Source organism: Nicotiana tomentosiformis, chromosome 7 (genome assembly GCF_000390325.3).
Source record: "Nicotiana tomentosiformis chromosome 7, ASM39032v3, whole genome shotgun sequence".
In the NCBI taxonomy this organism is placed as follows: domain Eukaryota; kingdom Viridiplantae; phylum Streptophyta; class Magnoliopsida; order Solanales; family Solanaceae; genus Nicotiana; species Nicotiana tomentosiformis.
In genome coordinates this window covers 18,633,689-18,661,519 of record NC_090818.1, presented here as the reverse complement: position 1 = coordinate 18,661,519, position 27,831 = coordinate 18,633,689, and the positions used below count along the sequence as shown (strand labels likewise).

General features: G+C 35.1%; 2 long non-coding RNA genes across 2 annotated transcripts; one reads left to right on the top strand and one right to left on the bottom strand.

The window, feature by feature from the left end:
• Positions 1–7,791: 7,791 nt before the first annotated feature.
• Positions 7,792–10,579, top strand: LOC138895108 (uncharacterized). The gene is made up of 2 exons (XR_011409307.1): positions 7,792–7,925; positions 10,318–10,579. It is a non-coding gene; the product is annotated as an uncharacterized lncRNA (long non-coding RNA).
• An 8,717-nt stretch (positions 10,580–19,296) lies between these two features.
• Positions 19,297–19,586, bottom strand: LOC138895107 (uncharacterized). Its single transcript, XR_011409306.1, has 2 exons — positions 19,392–19,586; positions 19,297–19,330 (listed from the first exon to the last, which is right to left on the bottom strand). It is a non-coding gene; the product is annotated as an uncharacterized lncRNA (long non-coding RNA).
• Between the last annotated feature and the right edge of the window lie 8,245 nt (positions 19,587–27,831).

The window sequence follows — 27,831 nt, the reverse complement described above, 5'->3', positions numbered from 1 at the left end:
TCGCATCATAATTGAACCAGGATGGTCAACCGGTCATGCCAACTAATATTTATTTCAGTAAACCTCTAGTTTACTTGTGACATATGATTCCATCATCATGTTTATATTTGTGTAGTACAAATAGAAATAAAATCGGGCAACCTTTCATATTTACCCATTATGATTATAGAAATATGAAGATATTCAATATTTCTTTCATTTATAGTCTCAATATTCCAACCACTTTGACTTATACATTTGAAACTCAAAAAGTTTCTTTTGAGACTTTACAATATCAATGCCGTGAATAATTTTATTCATTTGGATAGTAACAAATTAATTTTTCCGGAGCTCTTAACAACTTTTGTACTACAAAATCTTTTGTCACACCATTCATATGGTAAATGTCTCATTCACGGAGAAAATTATATCATAATAGATTGTCATGGTCAAAATAATCATAAGCAAAATTATTTCTTGCTTTAATTTTGCCTTTAATAACTTTTTATAAGGCACAACAAAATATTTTTGTTTTGGCGTATTACATGTACGCGACCAATGACATATTCATGTAACCACACAATGATATTTATTCTCTTTATTTCACTCAAACCTCCCGTAGATGTGAGTTGTGTGGTATTCATCTAATCATGCATTGCATGTCTTATTTATTACTTTTATAACATATTTCTACATTCACCTTTAGGAATAGGTCTGCATTCTCAATGCTTATCACATGTCACATCCTCTTCAAGGAATGGATCATAATCATCGGTATGCTTTATTATTTTTCATACCAATTTGATGGTAAACATTGCCTCCACATTTTGAAGGACTATCTTGAGAACCCTTATTGTTCTCCTTTTATAATCATAGTGATGATTATTATTATTTTGATCTTTGAAATGCCCACGTTTATTATTCAACCACTTGTCTTCATTTAGACTTATTATGCGCCGCTACCACATTCTTTTCAAGAATGGAGCAAATCAAGTGGGGCAATATTCATGCCTTTTCATGAAAAATATATATTTTTTAGTCATCATTATATCATCAGTATGGTATAGTGGGACTCAACCCAATGTCTTACCAATATAAAGGCATGTTAGGCCATAATGAATTGGGACTCAAAACCATCTCTTATCATCATGGGGCATCAGGACTTGATCCTGATGTCTTACCCTCATGGTGCATTGTGACTTGAACTCATTGAAGTTGATATCTGTAATGACCCGACTTGTCATTTTAAGAATCTATGGCCCATTCAGCTACATAAGGTCCCGAGCAACTTCGTAGTACGTATTATGACTTGCATGTGTGGTCGTTTGATTTTCGGAAGATTCATAATTTAAATTGAAAGAATAATTCTTATTTTTGAAGCTTAAATGAAAAGAGTTGACCGAAGTTTGACTTTTGAGCAAACCACTCAGGAATGGAAATTTGATAATTCCAATAAGTTCGTATGATGATTTCAGACTTGGGCGTATATTCGGGTCGAGTATCAGGTGGCCTGGGAGTATTTCAGCGCCTATTGCTAAAGGTTGGCATTTTTAAAGTTTAAGAATTTCCTATGTTTGGGTTGAAGTAGATTTTTATGTTATCGATGTCTGTTTGGGATTTCGAGCCTGGAATAGTTTCGCATGGTGATTCTTGTATTAGGGGAGCGTCCGTATGTGGATTTGAAAGTCTATAGATCATTTCGGGGTCATTTGGCGGAAGTTAGAAATTTGAAGGTTTTTGGGAAGTTTGACCGAGAGTGAACTTTTTTATATCAGGGTCAGATTCCGATTCCGGAAGTGGAAGTAAGTCCGTAATGTCAATTATGACTTGTGTGCAAATTTTGAGGTCAAACGAATTTGATTTGATAGGTTTCGGCGTCGAATGTAGAATTTTGAAGTTCTAAAGTTCATAAAGCTTGAATTGGGATGCGATTCATAATTTTGATATTGTTTTATGTGATTAGAGGTCTCGAGCAGGTTCGTGTTATGTATTGGGACTGGTTGGTATGATTGGACGGGATCCCGGGGGCCTCGGGTTTGATTCGGGGAGGTTCCGGACCAAGTTTGGGTGTTTTGATGTTGCTTGTTGCTGGTTCACGTGTTGTTCTTCACATTCACATGGAGCCTCTCGTGTTCACGAAGAAGGATTTTGCTGTTAGGACTTTGTTATTCGCGTTCGCAAAGAGGTTCTCGCGTTCCCGAAGAAGGAAATTTTGATATTCGTTGTCTCAATTTGGAGGCTCATATCTCGCAATCTATAAGAAATTTGGGGATGATCCAAAATTGAAATTTGTAGCCCTTTGTGTCTATTTTTTACAAAGGTTAACCATTTGTCATTTGGAGTTGTGTACAAAATGTTATGGTAGATACGCTATAGACAGTCCGGGAAGAGTTTGGAAATCTCTGTTGCACAGGGCTGACTTTGGAAGCTTATATCTCGAAATCTATAAGGAATTGGGAGATGTGCAACAAATAAAGTTATATCCCTTGGAGTCTAGTTTTTAGAAAGTCAAACCATTCATCATTTGGAATTTTGTACAAAACGTTATGACCATTATACTAGAGACTGTCTGAGAAGCGTTTGAAAATGGCTTTTGAAGAATTTGTTCATCGCGAACGTGAGGGGAGTGTCACGAACGTGAAGAACAAACCCCTCGGCAGCAGAATAAAGTCCAAATTCATCTCATTCTTATATTTTTGGACCAAGGAATCTCGGGTGAGGCAATTGTTCGAGAATGTTTCAAGGAAAACATTGGGGGTAAGAATTACTAACTTGATTTTGGTTAAATTACCTGAATCTATTGTTGTTTTTATCACTAAATTAGTGAATTGGGTTGAAAATGGTAGAAATTCTCTAGATTTTAATTTAAGATTTGAAGGGCGATCCGTTATCGAAATTAGATAATTTTGGTATGGTTGAACTCATATCGAAATGGGTATTCGAATTTTGTAAAAACTTTGTTGGGTTCCGAGGGGTGGGCCCCGCGTTGTCATTTTCGAATAAAATTTTAAGTTGGTATTTTATTATCCGGAGTTGTTTCCGATAAATTTTATTGAAGTTATACAATTAATTTTGATAGATTTGAGCCATCCGGAGGTCAATTCAAGCAAGAAGACTATTTTGAAATATTAGCCTAACTTCAAAAAGGTAAGTATCTTGCCTAACCTCGAGTGGGGGAATTTTCCCTTTGGCATCGAGTCTTATGCGTCATTTGTGAAATGTGAAAAGCCGTGTATGTGAGGTGACGAGTACGTACTTAGGTTTATATGTGCAGAATATATTGGTTAAAGTCTCAGGTATATTATGTAGTAAATTGGATAACCATTGACATTTATTAAATCAATCATCTATTTGACGTGCCTCAATTCGTGTTTGTTGAATTTGTTTTTATATGACAATTTATTGTGATTATTACTCGTATATTTATGTGAATTCCGTGAGTTTGGTCATTTGATATTTCTTGAAATTTAATTTTATTATGGATTTTTCATCTGCAAATAATTAATGAAATAACTTTAAACCGAGGCATTTTATAATTATCGAAAAATTGAGATTAAAGAAGGTGTTGTTCTATGCTGAGTTATTTTTCCATCTTTGTTGTTGTTTTGAGGTTTTATATACATTATGTGGAGCCTTGGGCTATTTGTTGTGAAATTGATTGATTTGTTATATCGTTGGATTTGGTTGTGGCCATTGGGCAAATTGTGATATGAATTGATTTTTGTTATGTTGTCGTGATAATATTTCGTGTAAATTGTTGATTTATTATTTTGAGGATATAAGGGTGGCACTCTACTGTTGATATTATGTGGGTATAAGAGTGGCATTTCACTGTTGTTATGTGTGTTGGGATATTGTCTGGGCGGAGTGATAAGGGTGGCTATAGGAGAGATAAGGGTGGCAATATGAGCGATAAGGGTGGCTATAGGATAGATAAGGGCGGCTATTGTCAGGGATGATATGCGATGATGTGGAGTTATTGTGTTGGTAATTTTCATGTGATGTTGGGGTAGTCCTTGTGTTTATTTTTATATCTTGTGCAACTTATCTTGTTGTTACAGTAAACTTGATAATAGCTTAATTTATGTTGAAATTGTGAGCCTGTGGCTATTGCCGGGCAGGTAATGTTATATGGGATCGGGTTGCACGCCGCAACGGATAGGAAGCTTGGGCACAAGGTGCCGGGAAAAATATATGATGGTTTTATTATTGGCACGTGAATTGTCTGTGTAGTTGTGATATGAAAAGTGGGTACGAGGTGCCGGAAAAATATGAGAATTTAATTATGGGTATGAAGTGCCGTAGAAATATGAAAGTGGGTTGAGACCCGTGTTTACGAAAAATATGAAAATATGTTGAGACCTGCATTTTTATGATTATGAAATGGGGGTGTCATATGGTGACTTTTAATTGAAAGAATTATATTCAAAATATTTATTTGGAAGGAGTTTTATTCAAAAAAGTATTATTTGAAATAATTGCATTTGAAAGATATTTATTTGTGAAAATTATAATTGAAAGAGATTTATTGAAAGAATTATATTTGAAAGATATTTATTTGAGGAAATTATATTTGAAAGAGAGTTATTTGGAAGAATTATATGTGAAAGATATTTATTTGAAGGACTTGATTTAATTGGGTGTACTTGTATTTATTATTTTTTGAGCAATAATAATGGTGTTCTTGTTGCCCTACTGTGTATATCACTGGTTGATTATTGTTGCCATCATTGTTATTTATTTCATATTATTTTTGTATACTATATTGCACAAGTTATTAGACTAGTGAATGTCTTGGCTGTACCTCGTCACTACTCCACTGAGGTTAGTCTTGATATTTACTGGGTACCGACTGTGGTGTACTCATACTACACTTTTACACATTTTTGTGCAGAACCATGTATTGGAGATATCGGACTCGGGCAGAGTTAGAGTATGATCGCAAGGATTCAAGGTAGAGTTGCTTGGTCGTCGCTGTCCCTTGGAGTCTTTCCATTTTATTCTACTTTTAATTATTAATCAAACAGTATTTGGTATTAGATCCTTGAGATCATTTTATGTATTCAGTTAGAGTTCGTGACTCAGTATTACGAGTCTTGGGAGCTTGTTGTAATTATTTTCGCTATTGATTTTGACACTAGTATTTAATTATATGTTAAAAATATTTTTGGCTTGAATTGAAATTATAATTGGCTTACTTAGTCTTATAAACTAAGTGCCATCACGACTCATGTGGTGGGAATTTGGGTCTGACAAGTTGGTATCAGAGCTCTAGGTTCATAGGTTCTACGAGTCACGAACGAGTTTAGTAGAGTCTTGCGGATCGGTACAGAGACGTCTGTACTTATCTTCGAGAGGTTACAGAGCTAGTTCCACTTCTTTCATTCCTTATCGTGCTGCATTTATTCAGCTTGAAGCATATATCTTATGTTCTTTTTTGCATCCACTCGTGTATGAAATTGTGCACTCGGTATCAACTATGCTTCAACGGTTCGTGATACTACAGAGGGGTTATAAGGGAGCCAGGGTTGCTCAACCATTGTTACCACGTGTCGTCCAGATCGAGGAGGTGGAAGTATTGAGAGATCATTCAGTTGTGCACATTGGGGTGCAACAGGTTCTAACATCTGGTTGATAAGTACAATCTTAAGAAGGTTTAATTAGTTGCCTAATCGTCACAATCGTGGTAGGGTCATGAGGTGGAAGTAGATCTGAAGATAATTGGTTGTATTAGAGACTATGTGGTTCGTATGGGATTTCTATTTAGCGAAGGGTACATACTAGCAGCCAAGACACTGGAGGAAGCGAGTTTAACTGTCACAAGGATGACATGTGCCAAATAAATGGCTTGAGGTGTCTTATAACCGGTGTCGTACGAGCGATGAAGGTTAGTATTGCGGATCATCAAAAAGTGCCATATGGCTTAGATTGCGGGGCCATATGTTATATCAGTTTTGGTCTGAGATGTATTTATGTGGTATTGAAAGGTTCTCCGAAGCTTGTATATGATTAAAAGCTGAGATTTGTATGGGACGATGTTGGGACTTGCAGTATTCCCACGTCCTTAATAATTCTACATTTCAGTATCAGCGGGGTTATGGAAATAATTTCAGAATACTCAGGGTGCTTCAGTAAGTTCTTTTAATGCACCACCATTCCTATAATGGTTATTACAGTTATCCGGCACAGACTCAGTATGAGCAGTCGAACCCGCAGAGGTGTTGTTATCAGTGTGGTGATACAAGGCACATCATGAGAGATTGTCCTAGATTTGGGAGAGGCGGATTTCATCATAATACTCAGGCTACAGGCTCTATTCCAGTTACTACCCCATATGCACAGTAAGTTAGGGGTGGAGGACAGACGGGTAAGGGGGCGCCCTAGAGGGGGAGGCCCGACCCATTGATATAATTGATATGGTATGGTTGAGGCCGCTACATCAGATTGTGTCGTTACAGGTATGATTTAATTTGTAATAGAGGAGCACTGTTCTTATTTGATTCAATTTCAATTATCGGGGTAAGACCTCCTATCATGCTCCATGTATAGTGAGTTACTGATTTTGTACACCACTCATGTGTTTATCCCCATTGGGAGATTTGATGATGTTAGCCCGTGTCTATCATTTTTATTTTTGTTCACTATTGAGGGCTATAAATCCAAAAATGACTTTCTATTACTCACTACAATGCGTTTTGATATGATTTCGGAATAATTGATTTTAATTTTATGAATTATATGCCCTACCGAGATGAGGGTTCATTATGTGTTGTGAAAACTGTTTACGGAATATATTAAAAAGAAGAAAGAAAGGAAATTAAAAATTTCAGTTGGCACAATGTGCAAAATACTTGTGATTCGGAGTTGAGGACGAGATCCTCGCATTTTTATATGATGTAAAATATTTAAACTGGGCTACAAGCCGCGATGGAACTTATATAAGAACAAGGTCCTTGTGGTGAAATATTTATGAGTTAAATTCTCCCTTTGTGAAATTTAATATGTACTATGGTACTAATAGGGAGTCATGCATGATAGACTTATGTGATAATTCATTTATGTATTTCTGTGCCATAATTGTGCTATAATTATTGAGTATTAGACTACGAGGTGAGTGCCCAGGTGGCGTTAAATATGACTCGTTAATTCAGATAAATAATTATGAGGTCTTCATGCCTTGCGTGTTGATGTCAGTGTTACGAAAAGTTGAAATGAGATTTTGGTGAATATGAGATTAATTGAGGATGCTGAAAATTAATTATAAACAGTTATATTGACCAGAGATGTGGTTATGGACATACATATAATGTGTGCGTAGGCACGAATTTCTATATCCGTTGAAACTAATACAGTGTTTTGATGTCGGGAATTCGAAATTTATTTGGAGTGTAAGAAATTGGCTTAAAGGCTTATAAGTGTGAATAAAAAAAATAATCTCCATTGAGATTATGTTGTCGGACCCCTGTTAAATTTACGGTAACGTAGAATCACCCGTGAGTATGTGTGAAATAATGCATTGAGTAATTTAATGTCATCAGAATAATACACTACAAGAAACTTGGTCTTTAGCGACCACTTCTTAACGAAAGGACATGAATCCGGTCATTATAAGTGTACTAATCACAGACTAATTTTTTTTCTAGTCGTTAGAGCCGATTTTTAGTTCAACAATAATGCGGGAAAAATATTTGGTCCTTTAAGAGTATAATATCCAGCCGTAAAACTACTCAACAAACATTAAGGCGCTACTTTTTCCCTCTTTTTTTTTTTTTTCCCAACCCCCTCCTCCACTCCCCCGACCATCCCCCCGCTGCCCAAAGATAAATGAATAAAGAAAGAGAAAAAAAAGAACCCTAAGCCATTCTCTCTGTTTTTGAAGAGTAAAATTATGCGGCTGAAATTGATGCTCAATTTCGATCTACAATTTTCTTCTCTCTCTGTTCAAGGTAAGTCTTTGCCAAATCACTAAACCTGTGGTAGCAACAATGGAGTGTGATATTGGGTATTCTTTTGCAGTTTCTAATTATTTGTTTGTTTGATCGTATTTATTATCTTTTACAGAAACTGCGATGGTTTAGTAATCAGCTTTTGAGTATTGTAATGGAAGTTCCTGCGATATATGGCAATCTAACAGTTCTTTCGTTTTATTTTACTCTTCTGTTGTTGGTTATTTATTTTCAAAGGTTTCCTCGAGCCCTAATTTCTATTTGGCATTGTCCTATTCATACTTTATCTCAATTCAAAGGTATCTATTTATGCCATAACATCTGATCTATTTCCCCTCTTTGCTTTTATTTTCCTCTTTAAGACGTACATTGAATTTGATATAACCTTAATTAAATTTCATGTTTATTTGTTTTAAGAAAACTTTTTAATTAATTTTATGCAATTCTAACATTTTCTCACACATTGTTTAGAAACTGTATTAGGGGGAGCAAGAGAAAGATTAAAAATAATTAAGAGTCGAAAAGAAAATTTGAACTGTGAATGTTACTGGGGAAGGACACCAATGTCAAAGTTGAGTTGATGGTTGCAAAATTAAGTTAAATAGAAGACTTGAAAGTTCGAGAAAAAGAAAAGAAGGCTTAAATCCACGAATCTCATATATACTCGTGTGCCACTATGACTTAATCCAACTCGTTGAAATTTTAGTTTCTAAATCTATCACAACTTATTTTGGTAGAATGCTAATTGATTGTTATTTGCTATTCTTGACCTAGTCATCTAAGTGAAGTAAATATTTGTTTGCTCATAAGTGTGTGTAGACCTTTTAAGTGAATTTATAATTTTTTTCTTGAAGTGTTCCCTCGTTTGTTTGTTAGTTTGTTAAATAAATACTTGCTTTTTGCTTTTTTGGTTGTTTGCCATCAGCTTGCATTTCCAGCATAAATTTTTCTGTAGAGTACATGAAATTCCATCTTGATTTTGAGTTGGAGAAGAGTTTGTTTAACAATTAACAGGAGCAATAGCTGGTTTGATTAGCAGAAGTTCCATAGAATCAATTGAGCAGTAGTTTTCTTCATATAATAATTTATTTATCAATATGTATTACTTAGTTTAATTTGGAGACAGTTTCATAGCGTAGTTATTAACCAGAAAAGGTACATAGCGAAAAGGAAGATAAAGGGAGTGATAACAAGTAGTTGCTAAATCATACAACCTGCAGTAGTTATAATTTCTGTGAGTTGAATTGAGAAGTTGACACTGAATTTGGAATCTCTTAATGTCATAAACATATTTATCTATACCAAAGTCCAAATGTATTTAGAATTCCTTCTTCATGACATGTGCCACAATTTCATCGACATTATTGCTCTCAACCATTTTATTTTTCTAACTAACCAGGTTGCGTTGTAACCTTGGCATGTATGTATAGCTTAAAATTATTGATCTGGTGATTGGGTACCTGATATATATTGTTCAAAGTATTTTCATATTTTCTTACCAACCCTTGGATTGTATGTGTAGTAAATTGGATAACCATTGGCATTTATTAAATCAATCATCTATTTGCCGTGCCTCAATTCATGTTTGTTGAATTTGTTTTTATATGACAATTTGATGTGATTATTACTTGTATATTTATGTGAATTCCGTGAGGTTGATGATTTGATTTTTTTGGAATTTAATTTTATTATGAATTTTCCATATGCAAATAATTAATGAAATAACTTTAACCCGAGGGGTTATATAATTATCGAACAATTTAGATTAAAAAAGGTGTTATTCTATGCTAAGTTATTTTTCCATCTTTATTGTTGTTTTGAGGTTTTATATACATTGTGTGGAGTCTTGGGCTATTTGTTGTGAAATTAATTGATTTGTTATATCTTTGGATTTGGTTGTGGCCATTGGGCAAATTGTGATATGAATTGCTTTTTGTTATGTTGCTGTGATAATATTCCGTATAAATTGTTGAGTTATTAATTTGAGGATATAAGGATGGCATTCTACTGTTGATATTATGTGAGTATAAAGGTGGCATTTCACTGTTGTTATGTGTGTTGGGATATTGTCTGGGCGGAGTGATAAGGGTGGCTATAGGAGAGATAAGGGTGGCAATATGGGCGATATGGGTGGCTATTGATATTGTTAGGGCGGAGGGATAAGGGAGGCTATTATGGGAGTGATAAGGGTGGCTATAAGAGAGATATGAATGGCTATTGTCAGGGATGTTATGTGATGATGTGAAGTTATTGTATTGGTAATCTTCATTTAATATTGGAGTATTCCTTGTGTTTATTTTTATATCGTGTGCAACTTGTCTTGTTGTTTCGGTATACTTGATAATAGCCTGATTTATGTTGAAATTGTGAGTCTGTGGCTATTGCTGGGCAGGTAATGTTATATGGGATCGGGTTGCACGCCACAACGGATATGAAGCGTGGGCACGAGATGCCGGGAAAAAAATATGATGGTTTTATTATTAGCACGTGAACTGTCCGTGCAGTTGTGATATGAAAAGTGGGCACGAGGTGCCGGAAAATATGATGATATAATTATGGGCACAAAGTGCCGTGGAAATATAAAAGTGGGTTGAGACCTGTGTTTACGAAAAATATGAAAATGGACTGAGACCAGTATTTTTATGATTATGAAATGGGGTGTCATATGGTGACTTTTAATTCAAAGAATTATATTCAAAATATTTATTTGGAAGGAGTTTTATTCAAAAAAGTATTATTTGAAAGAATTGCATTTGAAAGAAATTTATTTGAGAAAATTATAATTGAAAGAGATTTATTGAAAGAATTATATTTGAAAGATATTTATTTGAGGAAATTAAATTTGAAAGAGAGTTATTTGGAAATATTATATGTGAAAGATATTTATTTGAAGGACTTGATTTAATTGAGTGTATTTGTATTTATTATTTGTTGAGCAATATTAATGGTATTCTTGTTGCCCTACTGTGTATATCACTGATTAATTATTATTGTCATCATTGTTATTTGTTTCATATTATTTTTGTATACTATATTGCACATGTTATTAGACTAGTGAGTGTCTTGACTGTACCTCGTCACTACTCTACTTAGATTAGTCTTGATACTTACTGGGTACCGACTGTGATGTACTGATACTATATTTCTATACATTTTTGTGCAAAACCAGGTATTGGAGATATCGGACTCGGGCAGAGTTAGAGTGTGATCTCAAGGATTCAAGGTAGAGTTGCTTGGTCGTCGCAGTCCCTTGGAGTCTTTCCATTTTATTGTACTGTTAATTATTAATCAAACAATATTGGGTAAAACAATATTGGGTATTCGATCCTTGAGATCATTTCATGTGTTCAGTTAGAGTTCGTGACTCAGTATTACCAGCCTTGGGAGATTGTTGTAATTATTTCCGTTATTGATTTTGACACTAGTATTTAATTATACGTTAAAAAGAAAATTAGCTTGAATTAAAATTATAATCGGCTTACTTAATCTTAGAGACTAAGTGCCATCACGACTCCTGTGGTGGAATTTTGGGTCATGACAATATCATTAATAGCAAAGGACAAAATCAATTTTAAATACGAAGGAAATGCTTACCTCTTGAGTTAAACTCTTCATAATGTCATTTGGATATAATTCTCAACAATAGACTTTCATTTACTCAAATCAGCTAAGTAATTAGTGTCAAACATATATATAAAAATACAAAATAATATTGAAAATTCACATGTAGTATTTGCTGCAATAAGCTTACTTCAAGATGAAATTAATATGGCCAGAACATTAAAGAAAAATTATGTATCAAATAGAATAATATAGTACTATTAGTTACCATGCACTTTTGTGGAAACTAAGTATTATGCTCTCTAGAGAAACAAAGAGATATAGCAGAACCTTTAGGTTAATCAGGGAATCAAAAAAAAAAAATAGGGGACAAATCTCTGTCTACTATCTACTACTATATGCTTTCCATATAGAAATGATTCAACATGTTAATTTGATAAGAACTATCATCAATAAAAAATTTGGTGTAGTACATACTTCTTGTTCTAATATTTTATCTTATTAAAATAAAATAGTTATGAGTAATATTATTATTATATTATATTTGACCGTAAGCTAATGTATAATCATTATACTAGGCGTACTAAAATCGTATTATAAGGTAAATCATAAGCATACATAATAAAGTATAATTTAATTTTGTAGATTATTTAGTATACCGCATGCCACCTATTATTTAGTTCATGAAAATTTAACAGGGTGACGTCCTTAGCAGCTACATAAATACTAATTTTCTAATAACCATACCATTGCTTATTCCAAATATTGGTATAAACTTATCTGGTTTAAAGCTCGGACTTGTTCCTGTAGCAGAAAGACGTGCCTGTAACGCAGAAGTGGAATTCAACCTTGAGGTTAGAGACTTCGTGCTGATAACACTTTATGAAATATAGCTCAAAATAACAATATAGAACAAGGATAAACAAGCTAAGAGATATAGAGAAAAAGAGATAAGAGATTCTTATTTCTTCTTCAATTGTGTGTATTCTCCTATCTATTACAAGGCCTTTATATAGGCATAAAAAGTGAAGAAAAATATGTCATTGAATATGTCATTAAGCATTTGAGAAGATCATGGAGGAAGAGTAGACATCCACCATAATTTGATTTTTCTTATAACAATTGACATTATGCTATTTATTATTAATGACATGAAGTGTTCGTTATTTAATGGTACTTTTATAAAACATTATAGTTTAGAGCCTAATTATCATATGCAATTATAATTTGCCTAATTATCATTCGTAGATACTGTTCAATTGTTATCAGCTTGTATCACTTTTATTCAGACATGCAACAAATACAGTCCGTGTCAACTGTATCGTTCGCGCAATGAATATAACTTGTATCGACTGCATTCGCTCACGCAACGAATACAACCAAGGCAAACAATAGAGATGTATACAAAGGATATAACTTGTATCGAATGTATTTATTCGTGCAACGAATACAGTTGTATATGTTTGTATAGCTACAAATGGTAAATAAATGTATATATTTGTTGTGTCACGTAAACCATCCTTATTTAATTTATGTGGTTTATATTTGAAAAATATATAATTTAAATTTATTATTTTATTTTTAATTGAGAAGTTTTTATAGTCATAAATATATTGATATGTTAAAATTTACAAGTTTTAAAATTATTTTAGCAATATAAATAATATGCTAACATGTTTAAAACAGTAAAATTTGCACCCATATCAAATAATAAGTTCACGTAAGTTAAAATGGCAGGAGGACTAAAACGAGAACACGACATTTGTTGTTATGGTCAAACTGCAAAGTGAATTAATCATCCAACCAACCTCTCGGTGGTTTATCATCTGCTGCTCATAAGTACTATCTACTGTTGTGTTTATGCTTACCATGTTAACTAAAGTTTTACTAATCATGGCCATATCTCCTATATTATCTTGTATCTAGGAAAACTTAAAATGCCACATTGATTCTTTTTTCTACTTAAAAGTAGAGATTAAGAGGGCATATAATTCTTCTTTCACATCGTTCGAAACATCGATAATGAGGCGAGAGTAGCTATTTTGATTACTTCCTTGACAAGTTCATTAGAATTGAGGACAACAATTGTATTGGCGCGGTTTTGATGGAGTATATTGGTGCCCAGGTTTCAGCGCATCTTGTAAACATCTCGTGGTATACTCCTGCACGTGACTGGCACCCAACTAACACTATCCGTCGGAAAAACCAACTTATATCATATATTTAGCATTTATTCAAAACTCAATAAAAATAAATGTAAGTTCCAATATTTCGATAATTAAATGTGAATAATTAGTGATCCAAATTGTTTCATAAATAAACAAAAAAACAACACTCTAGCCCAAATCCCGCACTAGACTATGGAGCATCCAAGAGGATTACAAAAGACATCATATGAACAAATGATAACGACTTTTTTTGGAAGCCTCCTCGAACAATGGGGTGGCTCACCTTAGTAAGTAACTGGATCAACTTTAGCGAATTTATCAACTACTAGCTCCGTCTTCATCAATAGTAACTGCATGAACATACAGGTAAGGAGTGAGTTATACGTAAATATAACCCAGTAAGATTCTCGACCCGCCACTCTGAATACCTCTGGAACAAGTGTTAGAAAATACAAACACACAACGAGCACAAAAATAATATGCACGATAATTATTTCACAATATAATTGTCCAAACTAATATTTAAAATCACACACTTATATCTTTAACACAATTCACACTAAGGACTTGTCATAAGCGGCAGTGAAGAAAAGTAATCAAACACCCTGACGAGTCTACGACGGCATACACAATGCCCCAAATATATTACGGCAACAAATAAATAATTTTTAACGCCCCAACGCCACACCACAAATCATTTAATAAATAATTTCAATTTTTTTACAAAATAATACTCCCTCCGTTCCAATTTGTGTGAATCTGTTTGACTAGGCACAGAGTTTAAGAAAAAATGAAGACTTTTGAAATTTGTGGTTCTAAACAAATCAAAAAAGGCCTACAGTATTTGTGTGGCTATAATAAGCTTCTCATTAAGGGTAGAATTGTAAGTTTAAGCTAAATTATTTTTAAATTTAGAAAGAGATCATTCTTTTTGGAACGGACCAAAAAGGAAATAGGTTCACATAAACTGGCATGAAGGGAGTATATATTTTCGGCTGGTCATAGATCACCGATTCTGCTAAGAACACGCTCATCCCAACACATGGACCAGACAGAAAAAAATATACTTTCAAAACGGATTTTGAAAAAGTAAGCACCAAATCTTTAAGTCTCACTTATCTCGCTAGCGACTAGTTTCCCAACCTCATGACGTCTAGAACACCAACCAAAAGGCCTCCAATGCGGAGCGCAAAATAAAAACCTAACAAGTTATATCTTGTATTTACGAAGATAACAAATAGAGTGTTTCCTACTTCATCCAAGTAAACTGTCACCGCATGACATTATTCATGATTCGTGAGACTATCAAAGCACTGAACTAAGATGTTGATTGTGAGACATGAAAGAAGATTTCTACCTTAGACAAAATAGGGGTAATGCTCCAGGGGCGTATTTAAAAGCAAAATAATGGGGCACGTGAATCCATGGTCTTTGTACAAAATTAGATATTTTATGTATATATTTTTTAAAATTGGTATAATATTAATTGTTGGTACCTATACTTTAAGAAGGTTAAATGGTGCACTTTATTGAAGATTGAATTATTTACCGAGAGGAATAGTGATCAATTCTTATTTAATATATTTTTTTCTTTTTTTTTAGTAGTGTACTCATGTATTAACTCCGAAAACCTAAAGGTTATTCCGCTAGGTTCGTCTAATAAGTCGTCTGGACTAGAGAATTTTTTGAATATTTTTGATAACTTTTATTTAGTTAGTCTTTTCCAACAATTTCTTGAATTTTTCTTTTGGGTGTAAAACCTTTTCTCAAAAGTTGTTGCCTTTTCCTAAACTTTGTGCTAGCTACAAAATAATTAATCCATAACTTAGTGGTTTCAGAGTAATAAATACATGAGCAAACTTCATGTGTGGCCGTTCAACGCTAAATTATGACAATCGCTAGCCTATTAAATTTGATTGCAAGTTTGTCACGATCCGAAATTTCCACCATCGGGACCGTTATGGCGCCTAACATTTTACTTGTTAGGCAAGCCAACGTTAGAGTATAATTAGCCAATTTAACATAATTTTAAATTAATTAATAACAAAGAAAATAAGTGCGCGAATAAAGTCTGAAATAAAGTGAATAATCCATAATAGACGCGATATCTAAATACCATCCTAGAATTTGGAGTCACAAGTGCACGAGCTTCTAGAATAATACAAATACAGGTCTGAATAAAATTCAAGCTGTTTGAAATATAATACACAGCTGAGATAAGATAGAAGGGGACTTCAGAACTGCGAACGCTGTGCAGTTATACCTCAAGTCTCCACTTGTAGCTGTATCCGGGCAAATCAACAGTACGTCGCTGAGACCAACTCCGAAATCTGCACAAGAAGTGCAGAGTGTAGTATTAGTATAACCGACCCCATATACTGGTAAGTGCAGAGCCTAACCTCGACGAAGTAGTGACGGGGCTAAGGCAGATCACTTACATTAACCTGTATGCAATAATAATAACAACAACAATAATAGAAATAAATTAGGTAACTCATTTTAACAGTTGAAATCAACTCGGCAGTCATAACCAATTATTATTTCAATCAACTTCCGTTGCGGCGTGCAACTCGCCCCAACAATATAATTCCTTAATAAATATCTGTTGCGGCGTGCAACCCGCTCCAACAATAAAAACTTTAAATAAATCTGTTGCGGCGTCTAACCCGATTCCCCAATATATATTTATTTTTATTTTCGTTGCAGCATGCAACCTGATCCCCCCATGTATTTTAACAACTCTTAAATGTAATAAAAATACTCCAATAAATACTACGTTCAATGAGAAACTATTAAGCATCAAGACATACAATAATGATAATTCATTTATGAAACAAACAATGACAGGTAGCAATTAATTGTGAAAATCAGGGAGAAAATAGGCAGTATAATATTTAATATGCTAAATGTTAAGTAGCAATTAAGATACATAAATCAAATAAGCATGTGATAATTATTACAGGAATTCAAGAATTAATATTTGATAAGGAATAGGAGAGAAACAATTATTATAATAATTAATTCATGTCTTAAAATAATTTAAGATATTTAAATAATTAAGCAAATAATTAAATTGACAAAGTATAGGCACTCGTCACCTTGCCTATATATCGTTGTACATGAAATTCACATAGCAAATAATTTAAGGGTTCTATTCCCTCAAGTCAAGATTAATCATGACACTTACCTCGCTTTGCAACTAAATTCAAGTTTTAAATACACCCTTGCCTCGCGAATTAGTGTCCGAAATCCTCAAATCTAGTCATAAACAATTCAATATATTCAATACAAATCGTAGGAATTAATTCCATATGAATTTACTAATTTTTTCAGATTAAAATTTAAAATTTATTTTAAAAATCAATAGTGGAACCCACATCTCGAATCCTAGAAAAACTCACAAAATCCGAACACCCGTTCCAATACGAGTTCAGCCATATAAAAATTATCAAATTCCGACATTGGATTGGCTTTCAAATCTTCATTTTACATTTTTGAAAGATTTTATAAAAATCTGATTTTTCTTCCATAAATTCACGGATTCATGATGTAAATGAGTATGGAATCACGGAATATAATCAATATAGGATAAGGAACACTTACCCCAATGTTTTTCCGTGAAAATCGCCCAAAAATCATCTTACCCGAGCTCAAAATCGAAAATGGTAGAAAATGGGACGAAATCCCATTTTCAAAACTTAAGTTATGTTGTCCAGATTTTTTCTCATCGCGATCGCGAGAATTCGCTCGCGATCGCGTAGAACTATTTCTTCCCAGGTCCATTTTACTCTTTGCGATCGCGAAGCTTATTTTGGCTGTCCAGATTTTTAACTCTACACGATCGCGTAAATGGTCATGCGATCGCGGAGAATATTTTCTCAGCCTTACGCGATCGCGTACTACCTTGTGTGATCGCGTAGCACAAATGGCGTGCCCAGCTTCTGCCTTCATTCCTTCTACGCGAATGTGGCTTGGCCCTCGCGTTCGCGGTGCTTTGACTGCGGATACTGTGCGATCGCGGACGTGACTATGCAGTCGCATAGTTTAAATTTTCATCAGTGACATTAAGCCTTCGCGATCGCTGATAAAGCCACGCGATCGCATAGAAGGAAATCAGAACTGGGAAATACAGATTTCCAGTCATCTATTCTTGAACAAAAATGGTCTGAAAATCGTTCGAAACTCACCCGAGCCCCTCGGGGTTCCAAGCAATATATGCACACCAGCCCAAAAACTTAATACGAACTCGCTCGCGCAATCAAAACACCAAAATAACACCTAGAACTACGAATCAGACACAAAATCAAATAAAATTTTTAAGAAAACTTTAGAATTTCTATTTTAACAATCGGACGTCCGAATCACGTCAAACCAGCTCCGTTTCTCACCAAATTTGGATTACAAGTCATAAATATAGTAATGGAACTATACTGGGTACCGAAACCAAAATACGGACCCGGTATCAACAAAGTCAAACATTAGTCAAATCTCTTAAGTCATTAAACTTTTAAACTTAAAAATTTCGACAACATGTGATAACTTGAGTTAGGGACCTCCGAATTCGATTTCGGGCATACGTCAAAGTCCCAAATCACGATACGGACCTGCCGGAACTGTTAAAATATTGATTTGGGTCCGTTTGATCAAAATATTGACCAAAGTCAACCCAATTGAGTTTTAAAGCTCTATTTCATATTTTAATAGATTTTTTTAATGTAAAAACTTTCCGAAAAATTTTACGGACTGCGCTCGCAAGTCGAGGAATAATGAATAGTACTTTTCGAGGTCTTAGGATACATAAATAATTATTAAATTTAAAGATGACCTTTTGATCATCACAAAGTTATAGCCAAAAACTTATTATATTGGCTACACACAAAAAAATGCGCTGGCCCATTTGATCAACTCTTCAAGTTGTAAAATAGAGTTTTTAATCTATTCTGATCTACTACTCTTCATTATTTCTCCACCATAAATTGTTAAATTTTTAAAAATTAATTAATTTTCTTATTTAACTCCATTTTATTTGCAGGATTTAATAGACAACTGCAAACTATTTCAAAGTCGATATCACTTCTTTTTTAATAACTGAAGAAATGGATAAATGAAATGAAAATTTCATATAACTAAAACCAAAAGTACCAACTTACGGTGAAATAAGCAAGTTTTAATCTCTCTCTCTCTCTCTCTCTCTCTCTCTCTCTCTCTCTCTCTCTCTCTCTCTCTCTCTCTCTTCTCTTTTCTTCTAAAGGCTTCGTCTTTATATTCCTCTAATCTGAATAAGTGTCACATTTTACTTTTTAAGGTCAAGTTGGACCATTTTGAATCAGTCTCCTGTTTTATGGATAAAAATTAAAAGAAGTAAAATACCCTTTAAATATTCGCCAGAGAGATACCCAATTTTTCATATTACGAATAATGAGTTCCTTAAATTTAATAATACTTACAATTAGCAGAAAGAAATTTATGCTTGTTTAATAGAAACTAAAAAATAGCAAAATATTTAAATAAAAAAAATAATTAGAGTAACATGAGTCTTGTGAGTTGTGATTCAATAGAATTACTTTAATCTTTTTGTGAGGTGGACCTATTGTTTTTGTTCATTATTGTTCTTTGATTTTTATTTTAATAAAAATGCCAGCAGCTTCTTAATTATAAATTTTTATATAAAATAGTCTATACACATTGGATAGATAAGATTAAGGTAAAAGAATAATATATATATACAATTTTATACATCACAACAGTCTATACATGTTGGATAGATAAAAGTGCTCGGGATACAAAATAGACTGTCACTATACAAAATATATACAAAATAGACTGTCACTATACAAAAAATATATAATAGACTGTCACTATACAAAATATATACAATAGACTGTCACTATACAAAATATATACAAAATAGACTGTCGCTATACAATTTATATACAAATAGACTGTCATTATACAATTTATATACAATAAACTGTCACATAGTCTGTCACTATACAAAATAGATTGTCACCATATAAAAAATATACAAAATAGACTGTCACTATATAAAAAATATACAAAATAAATATTTCGGGATATTAAATATAATATATTTGGGCCGAAGGGATATTTCGTGTCAATGGAAAAAAAGATGGGCTATTAAAATTTTGAGGGGACGTAGAGGATCATTTTCTCTGAATACATTGCGAAGATATATGCCTAGTGATTTATAATAGAATGAGTATTTTAGAACAAAGACAATTGTTAAACTCTTGTGTTCCCTTGTTGCAAAGAACCATTCCTTCTTGCCAAGTAATGTATTCTATAAGGAAAAAATGCTAACAATAGTAAGACGGTAAAAGAATATATAATATCATCTTACACAGTGGTACTAAAAGCATATATATGTTACCATTAACTTAGATAGATATGATAACTATATGAAAGTGTTAAACACTTTGTTCGCAAAACTTATCTTTCATTAGTCAATGAGTTTATAAAATTTATTTTCAAGAGTCAAAGATTAGCTCATATATAAATTTTGTTCTACAAAAATTTCTCATAATAAATAAGCAGAATATGAATTCTAAAATCAAAATGGTTGGAGAGGATGTGTATTTAACTTCAATATAAAGTTAACAATATTCGAATTCCTGCTTCAATAGTTATTAGACTTTGAAGTACCTAATGAGGGCAAGGCAGTACAACTTATTATTTTTTGAAGGCAGTGAATTTTAGCCAAATTGTAACGACCCGGTCGTTCGTTCTGACAGTTATAGTCCCGTTTCTCCCATTTTTATTTCTTATTGTGTTGTTCAGCTGTGTTGAGTTATATCGAGTTGGTAGGTTTGGGTTCGGAGTAGTTTTTGGAGTGAAATGAACACTTAGTTTTTTAGTTAGAAAGCTAAGTTAGAAAAAGTCAACTGGAAGTTGACCTATGAGTAAATGAATTTGGATTGAGATTTTTATGATTCGGTTAGATTCGTTGGGTGATTTGAGACTTAGCAGTGTGTCCGAAATGTAATTTGGAGGTCCATGGTAGAATTAGGCTTGAATTGGCGAAAGTTAGAAATTTGGCGATTTTGGTCGGTAGTGGAAAATTAGGTATCGGGGTCGGAATGGAATTCCGGAAGTTGGAGTAGGTTCATACTATCATTTGTGACGTATGTGCAAAATTTGAGTCAATTCCGAGTTGATTTGATATGTTTCGGCGCGAGTTTTTAGAAGTCGAAAGTTCATTTAGTTTGATTTGAGGCGCGTTTTGTCGTTTAAATGTTGTTATGCATGATTTGAGGCCTTGAGTTGGTCTGTGTTATGTTATGGGACTTGTTAATATGTTCGTACGGGGTCCCGAGGAGATCGGGTGAGTTTCGGATAGGTTTGAGCTGCGTTGCACTCGTTTTTCTTGGCACGAGAAATGAGGCAGAATAGCTGACAGGAAATATATAAAACGAGGGTTTGTTCATTCGGTCATATTTTGAGTTGGGGAGAGTTGGGGAGCTCGGATTTGGGCGATTTTGGGGGCGATTTTCACCATAAGGATTGGGGTAAGTGTTCTCTACTCAGTTTTGGTTATATTTCATGAATCCATCTTCGCTTTTGGAATTTGATTGATGATTTCAAAGTGAAGTTGAGGGAGTTAGGGTTTGAGTTTTGGAGAGTTTAAGTGAGGATTTGAGAAATCAAACGGAGTCCGATTTTGATGAATTTTATATGGTTAGACTCAGGAGAGGACGAGGTTTATTATTCTGCTATTTTTGCCTGATTTCGAGATGTGGGCTCGGGGGGCGGGTTTTGGCCGATTTCGGATTTTTAGCATATTTATGTAGTTTTTATTTTGGAATTCGATTCTTTAGACTATGTTGATAGTAGTATTCTGATTTTTGGTTAGATTCAGAGCTTTTGGAGACCGAATCCAGAGACGAGGGCATCCCGGAGTAGGTTTTTATGCTGCTAAGGTAAGTAACAGTTTTAACTATGGCTTTGAGGGTATAACCCGGGAGAATTTGATATCATGTGACTGTTTGAAGGTGATACCCATGCTAGGTGACGGGCGTGTGGATGTATACCTCGAGGGATTGAGACTTGGTCCATCCCGTGAGGCCTCATGGCCATCATCTGTGTTTACATAGTTACTTGTTATTGAACTTGTCTGCCTTCATGTTAGAGATCATGCTTAGGCTTTATTCATGCTCACATTATTTGTACTCAGTCATAGAAATTATTATACATATTTACCTCAGTCTCTATAATTTGCTAATATGCTGTGATACTTGATGTGGGCTGTATTTCTTTATTTGTTGATAATGATGAGGCTAGTGAGGTACATGATTGAGTGAGGCCGAGGGCATGGTTGTGAGGATATTAATACCATAGCTAAGTTAGAAAAAGTCAACCGAAAGTTGACCTATGACTAAATAAATTTGGATTGAGATTTTTATGATTCAGTTAGATTCGTTGGGTGATTATAGACTTAGAAGTGTGTCCGAAATATAATTTGGAGGTCCGTGGTAGAATTAGGCTTGAATTGGCGAAAGTTAGAAATTTGGCGATTTTGGTCGGTAGTGGAAAATTAGGTATCGGGGTCGGAATGGAATTTCGAAAGCTGGAGTAGGTTCGTAGTGTCATTTGTGATGTGTGTGAAAAATTTGACTCAATTCCGAGTTGATTTGATATGTTTCGGCACGAGTTTTTGGAAGTCGAAAGTTCGAAAGTTCATTTAGATTGATTTGAGGCGTGTTTCGTCGTTTAAATGTTGTTAGGCATGATTTGAGGCCTTGAGTTGGTCTGTGTTATGTTATGGGACTTGTTAGTATGTTCGTACGGGGTCCCGAGGAGCTCGGGTGAGTTTCGTATAGGTTTGGGCTGCGTTGTGCTCGTTTTTCTTATGTTTCGACGTCGTTTCTTTAAGCATAAATGGTACCACATTAAGCAAATGAGCTCCGATTTCTGTTTTAATTGAATAATTAGATCCGTATCGTAATTATGGAGCTATAGCAAAAATGAATCGTCGAATGTGGGCATCGTATGAGGAATTTATGGTCATTTTACTAAAATATTGGGTTGCCGGATTTTTCAGAATGATTACGAAATTGCCACTGCATTCATAATTAAAAATCTGCACTATTTGCAAATATTGAAATCAATATATCTCATTTATTATAAGGTCAAATTGAGTTATTCAAAAGCCTAACTTGACTAAAATTTCACAAGGAATCCATTGGAGGCATAAAAGTAAGTTTCGGGATCATTTGGCACGAGAAACAAGGCAGAATAGCTGGCAGAAAAATATATAAAATGAGGGTTTGTTCATTCGGTCATATTTTGAGTTGGGGAGCTTGGATTTGGGCGATTTTGGATGTGATTTTCACCATAAGTATTGGGGTAGGTTTTTTCTACTCAGTTTTGGTTATATTTCATGAATTCATCTTCGTTTTTGGGATTTGGTTGATGATTTCAAAGTGAAGTTGAGGGAGTTAGGGTTTGAGTTTTGGAGAGTTTAAGTGAGGATTTAAGGGACCAAATGGAGTCCGATTTTGATAAATTTTATATGGTTAGACTCGGGAGAGGACGAGGTTTATTATTCTGCTATTTTTGACTAATTTTGAGATGTGGGCCCGGGGGGCGGGTTTTGGCCGATTTCAGATTTTTAGCATATTTATGTCGTTTTTATTTTGGAATTTGATTCTTTAGACAATGTTGATAGTAGTATTCTGATTTTTGGTTAGATTCAGAGCTTTTGGAGACTGAGTCCAGAGACGAGGACATCCCGGAGTAGAATTTTATGCTGTTAAGGTAAGTAACAGTTTTAACTCCGGCTTTGAGGGTATAAACTCGGAGAATTTGATATCATGTGACTATTTGGAGGTGATACCCACGCTAGATGACGTGTGGGTGTATACCTTGAGGGATTGAGACTTGATCCATCCCGTGAGGCCTCATGGCCATCATCTGTGTTTAGATAGTTTCTTGTTGTTGAACTTGTCTGCCTTCATGTTAGAGATCATGCTTAGGCTTTATTCATGCTCACATTATTTGTACTCAGTCATAGAAATTATTGTACATATTTACCTCAATCTTTATTATTTGCTAATATGTTGTGATACTTGATGTGGGCTGTATTCCCTTATTTGTTGATAATGATGAGGCTAGTGAGGTACATGATTGAGTGAGGCCGAGGGCCTGGTTGTGAGGATATTAATACCATAGCACATGAGTTGTCCGCGTTGCACGTGAGTTGACTGTGCGGGTCCATGTATTGATACCATAGAGCGTGAGTTGTCCGCGTAGCACGTGAGTTGAACGTGAAGATCCAGGTATTGATATGATGACACATGAGTTGTCCGTGCTTAGCTCTTGGGCTTTGGGAGCACCTCCGGAGTCTGTACACACCCCTAGTGAGCGCAGAGTGTTGAACGTTGAGTGCTGGGTGCGAGTGCTGAGTGCTGAGTGATGGAATGACATTGCTGTGAGGTTGCATTTACTTTTGATGTTGCTGCATTTACCTGTTAAATTTCCTTGTAGTCTTACTGATTTATGAAATTATCTGTCTACTCCTGTTTGTACTTAATTGTGGAAATAATAATTGGATTATTCTGTTTAGCTCATCACTACTGCTCAGTTCCTTAGTTATTACTGTTACTACTGAGTCGGTTGTACTCATACTACACCCTGCACTTTATATGCATATCCAGGTGAGTTAGAGCGCGGCGATCATTGAGTTCAGGCAGGCTATATATGGAGATTGCAAGGTAGCTGCTAGCGTCCGCATGACCTTGTTACTCCTTTTGTCATTTCTTCTTTGGACTGTTAGACAATTTATATATCTTAGTTTATAGTTTTAGACACTCATGACTTAGTGACACCCCGATATTTGGGGCTCGTTTCCGTATTTTTCTATATTATATTTAGAGTTGATTTAGTTTATGAAAAATTTTAATGTTGAAATGTTTTATTAAATTCCTATAATCGGTCTAGTAGTAATATTTTGGGAAGTAGGCTTGCCTTGTAACATGATAGGCGCCATCATGACCATGGTTAGATTTTGGGTCGTGATAAGTTGGTATCATAGCCTAGGTTACATAGGTCTCACGAGTCATGAGCGGGTTTAGTAGTATCTTGCGGATCGGTACAGAGACGTCTGTACTTATCTTCGAGAGGCTGCAGAACCTTTAGGAAAATTTCACATTCTTGAATTCTTATTGTGCGGTATTGATTCAGCTTGAAGTATAACTCTTTGAATTCCTTCCACACATTCGTATGCGTATATGAGCGCTCGGTATCATTTGTGCATCGATGGCTTGTGATTCCCTGGATGAGGTGCGAGATGTGATTTCTGTGTGTTGATGTTGGGCCAGTCTGGATGACTTGAGGCCGGGTGTGATTGTAGCTTGAGCACTGAGGTGTTGATTGTGTGAGCACGTACTTTTGGATTTATATGTTCGGTGGTGTCTCTATTAGTGGAAGTGATTACTGGATGGCTACGTGATAAGTATGATGTGTCTACGAGATGAGTTCATATAATTTGAATGTGACGAGAAAGATTTGCTTGAGGTGTAGAAAGAAACTATTTGGTGCTTGATTTCCATCTTGATTTGATGTATAAGTTATGGGTATGTTGAAGGATCTGTTCGTGTTATTTAGTTGGGGAGTGAAGTAGATTTCATGTCGTGATATGAGTTCAGACTCCGGGTAAGTTTTGTTTTCAGACTCGTTCGAGGATGAACGTCTGTTTAAGAGGGGGAGGATGTAACGACCCGGTCGTTCGATCTGAGAGTTATAGCCCCGTTTTCCTCATTTCTGCTTCTTATTGTGTTGTTCAGCTGTATTGAGTTATATCGAGTTGGTAGGTTTGGGTTCAGAGTAGTTTTTGGAGTAAAATGAACGCTTAGTCTCTTACTTAGAAAGCTAAGTTAGAAAACGTCAATCGGAAGTTGACCTATGAGTAAATGAATTTGGATTGAGATTTTTATGATTCAGTTAGATTCGTTGGGTGATTTTAGACTTAGGAGTGTGTTCGAAATATAATTTGGAGGTCCGTGGTAGAATTAGGCTTGAATTTGCGAAAGTTAGAAATTTGGCGATTTTGGTCGGTAGTGGAAAATTAGGTATCGGGGTCGGAATGGAATTTTGGAAGCTGGAGTAGGTTCGTAGTGTCATTTGTGACGTGTGTGATAAATTTGACTCAATTCCGAGTTGATTTTGATATGTTTCGGCGCGAGTTTTTGGAAGTCGAAAGTTCGAAAGTTCATTTAGTTTGATTTGAGGCGCGTTTCGTCGTTTAAATATTGTTATGCATGATTTGAGTCCTTGAGTTGGTCTGTGTTATGTTATGGGACTTGTTAGTATGTTCGTACGGGGTCCCGAGGAGCTCGGGTGAGTTTCAGATAGGTTTGGGCTGCGTTGCGCTCGTTTTTCTTATGTTTTGACGTCGTTTCTTCAAGCATAAATGGTACCACATTAAGCAAAAGAGCTCCGATTTCTGTTTCAATTGAAGAATTAGATCCGTATCGTAATTACGAAGCCATAGAAAAAAGAATCGTCGAATGTGGGCATCGTATGAGAAATTTATGGTCATTTTACTAAAATATTGGGTTGCCAGATTTTTCAGAATGATTACGAAATTGCCACTGCATTCGTAATTAAAAATCTGCACTATTTGCAAATATTGAAACTAACATATCTCATTCATTATAAGGTCAAATTGAGTGATTCAAAAGCCTAACTTGACTAAAATTTCACAAGGAATCCATTAGAGGCATATACGTAAGTTTCGGGATCGTTTAGCACGAGAAACGAGGCAGAATAGCTGGCAAAAAAATATATAAAATGAGGATTTGTTCATTTGGTCATATTTTGAGTTGGGGAGCTCGGATTTGGGCGATTTTGGGGGAGATTTTCACCATAAGGATTGGGGTAAGTTTTCTCTACTCAGTTTTGGTTATATTTCATGAATCTATCTTCGCTTTTGGGATTATGATTGATGATTTTAAAGTGAAGTTGAGGGAGCTAGGGTTTGAGTTTTGTAGAGTTTAAGTGAGGATTTGAGGGACCAAACGGAGTCCGATTTTGATAAAGTTTATATGGTTAGACTCGGGAGAGGACGGGATTTATTATTCTGCTATTTTTGACTGATTTCGAGACGTGGGCCCGGGGGCGGGTTTTGGCCGATTTCGGATTTTTAGCATATTTATGTAGTTTTTATTTTGGAATTCGATTCTTTAGACTATGTTGATAGTAGTATTCTGATTTTTGGTTAGATTCAGAGCTTTTGGAGATCGAGTCTAGAGACGAGGGCATCCCGGAGTAGGATTTTACGCTGTTAAGGTAAGTAACATTTTTAACTCTGGCTTTGAAGGTATAAACCCAGAGAATTTGATATCATGTGACTGTTTGGAGGTGATACCCACGCTAGGTGACGCTCATGTGGGTGTATACCTCGAGGTATTGAGACTTGGTCTATCCCGTGAGGCCTCATGGTCATCATCTATGTTTACATAGTTACTTGTTGTTGAACTTGTCTGCCTTCATCTTAGAGATCATACTTAGGCTTTATTCATGCTCACATTATTTGTACTCAGTCATAAAAATTATTGTACATATTTACCTTAGTCTCTATTATTTGCTAATATGCTGTGATACTTTATGTGGGTTGGGTTCCCTTATTTGTTGATGATGGTGAGGCTAGTGAGGTACATGATTGAGTGAGGTCGAGGACCTGGTTGTGAGGATATTAATACTATAGTGCGTGAGTTGTTCGCGTAACACGTGAGTTGATCGTGCGGGCCCAGGTATTGATACCATAGACCGTGAGTTGTCCGCGTAGCACGTGAGTTATCCGTGCTTAGCGCTTGGGCTTTGGGAGCTCCTCCAGAGTCTGTACACACCCCCAGTGAGCGCAGAGTGTTGAACGTTGAATGCTGAGTGCGAGTGTTGAGTGATGGAGTGACATTGCTGTGAGGTTGCATTTATTTTGGATGTTGCTACATTTACCTATTAATTTTCCTTGTAGTCTTACTGATTTATGAAATTACCCGTCTACTCCTGTTTGTACTTAATTGTGGAAATAATAATTGGATTATTCTTCTTACCTCGTCACTACTGCTCAGTTCCTTAGTTATTACTGTTACTACTGAGTCGGTTGTACTCATACTACGCCCTACACTTTATGTGCAGATCCAGGTAAGTTAGAGCACGAC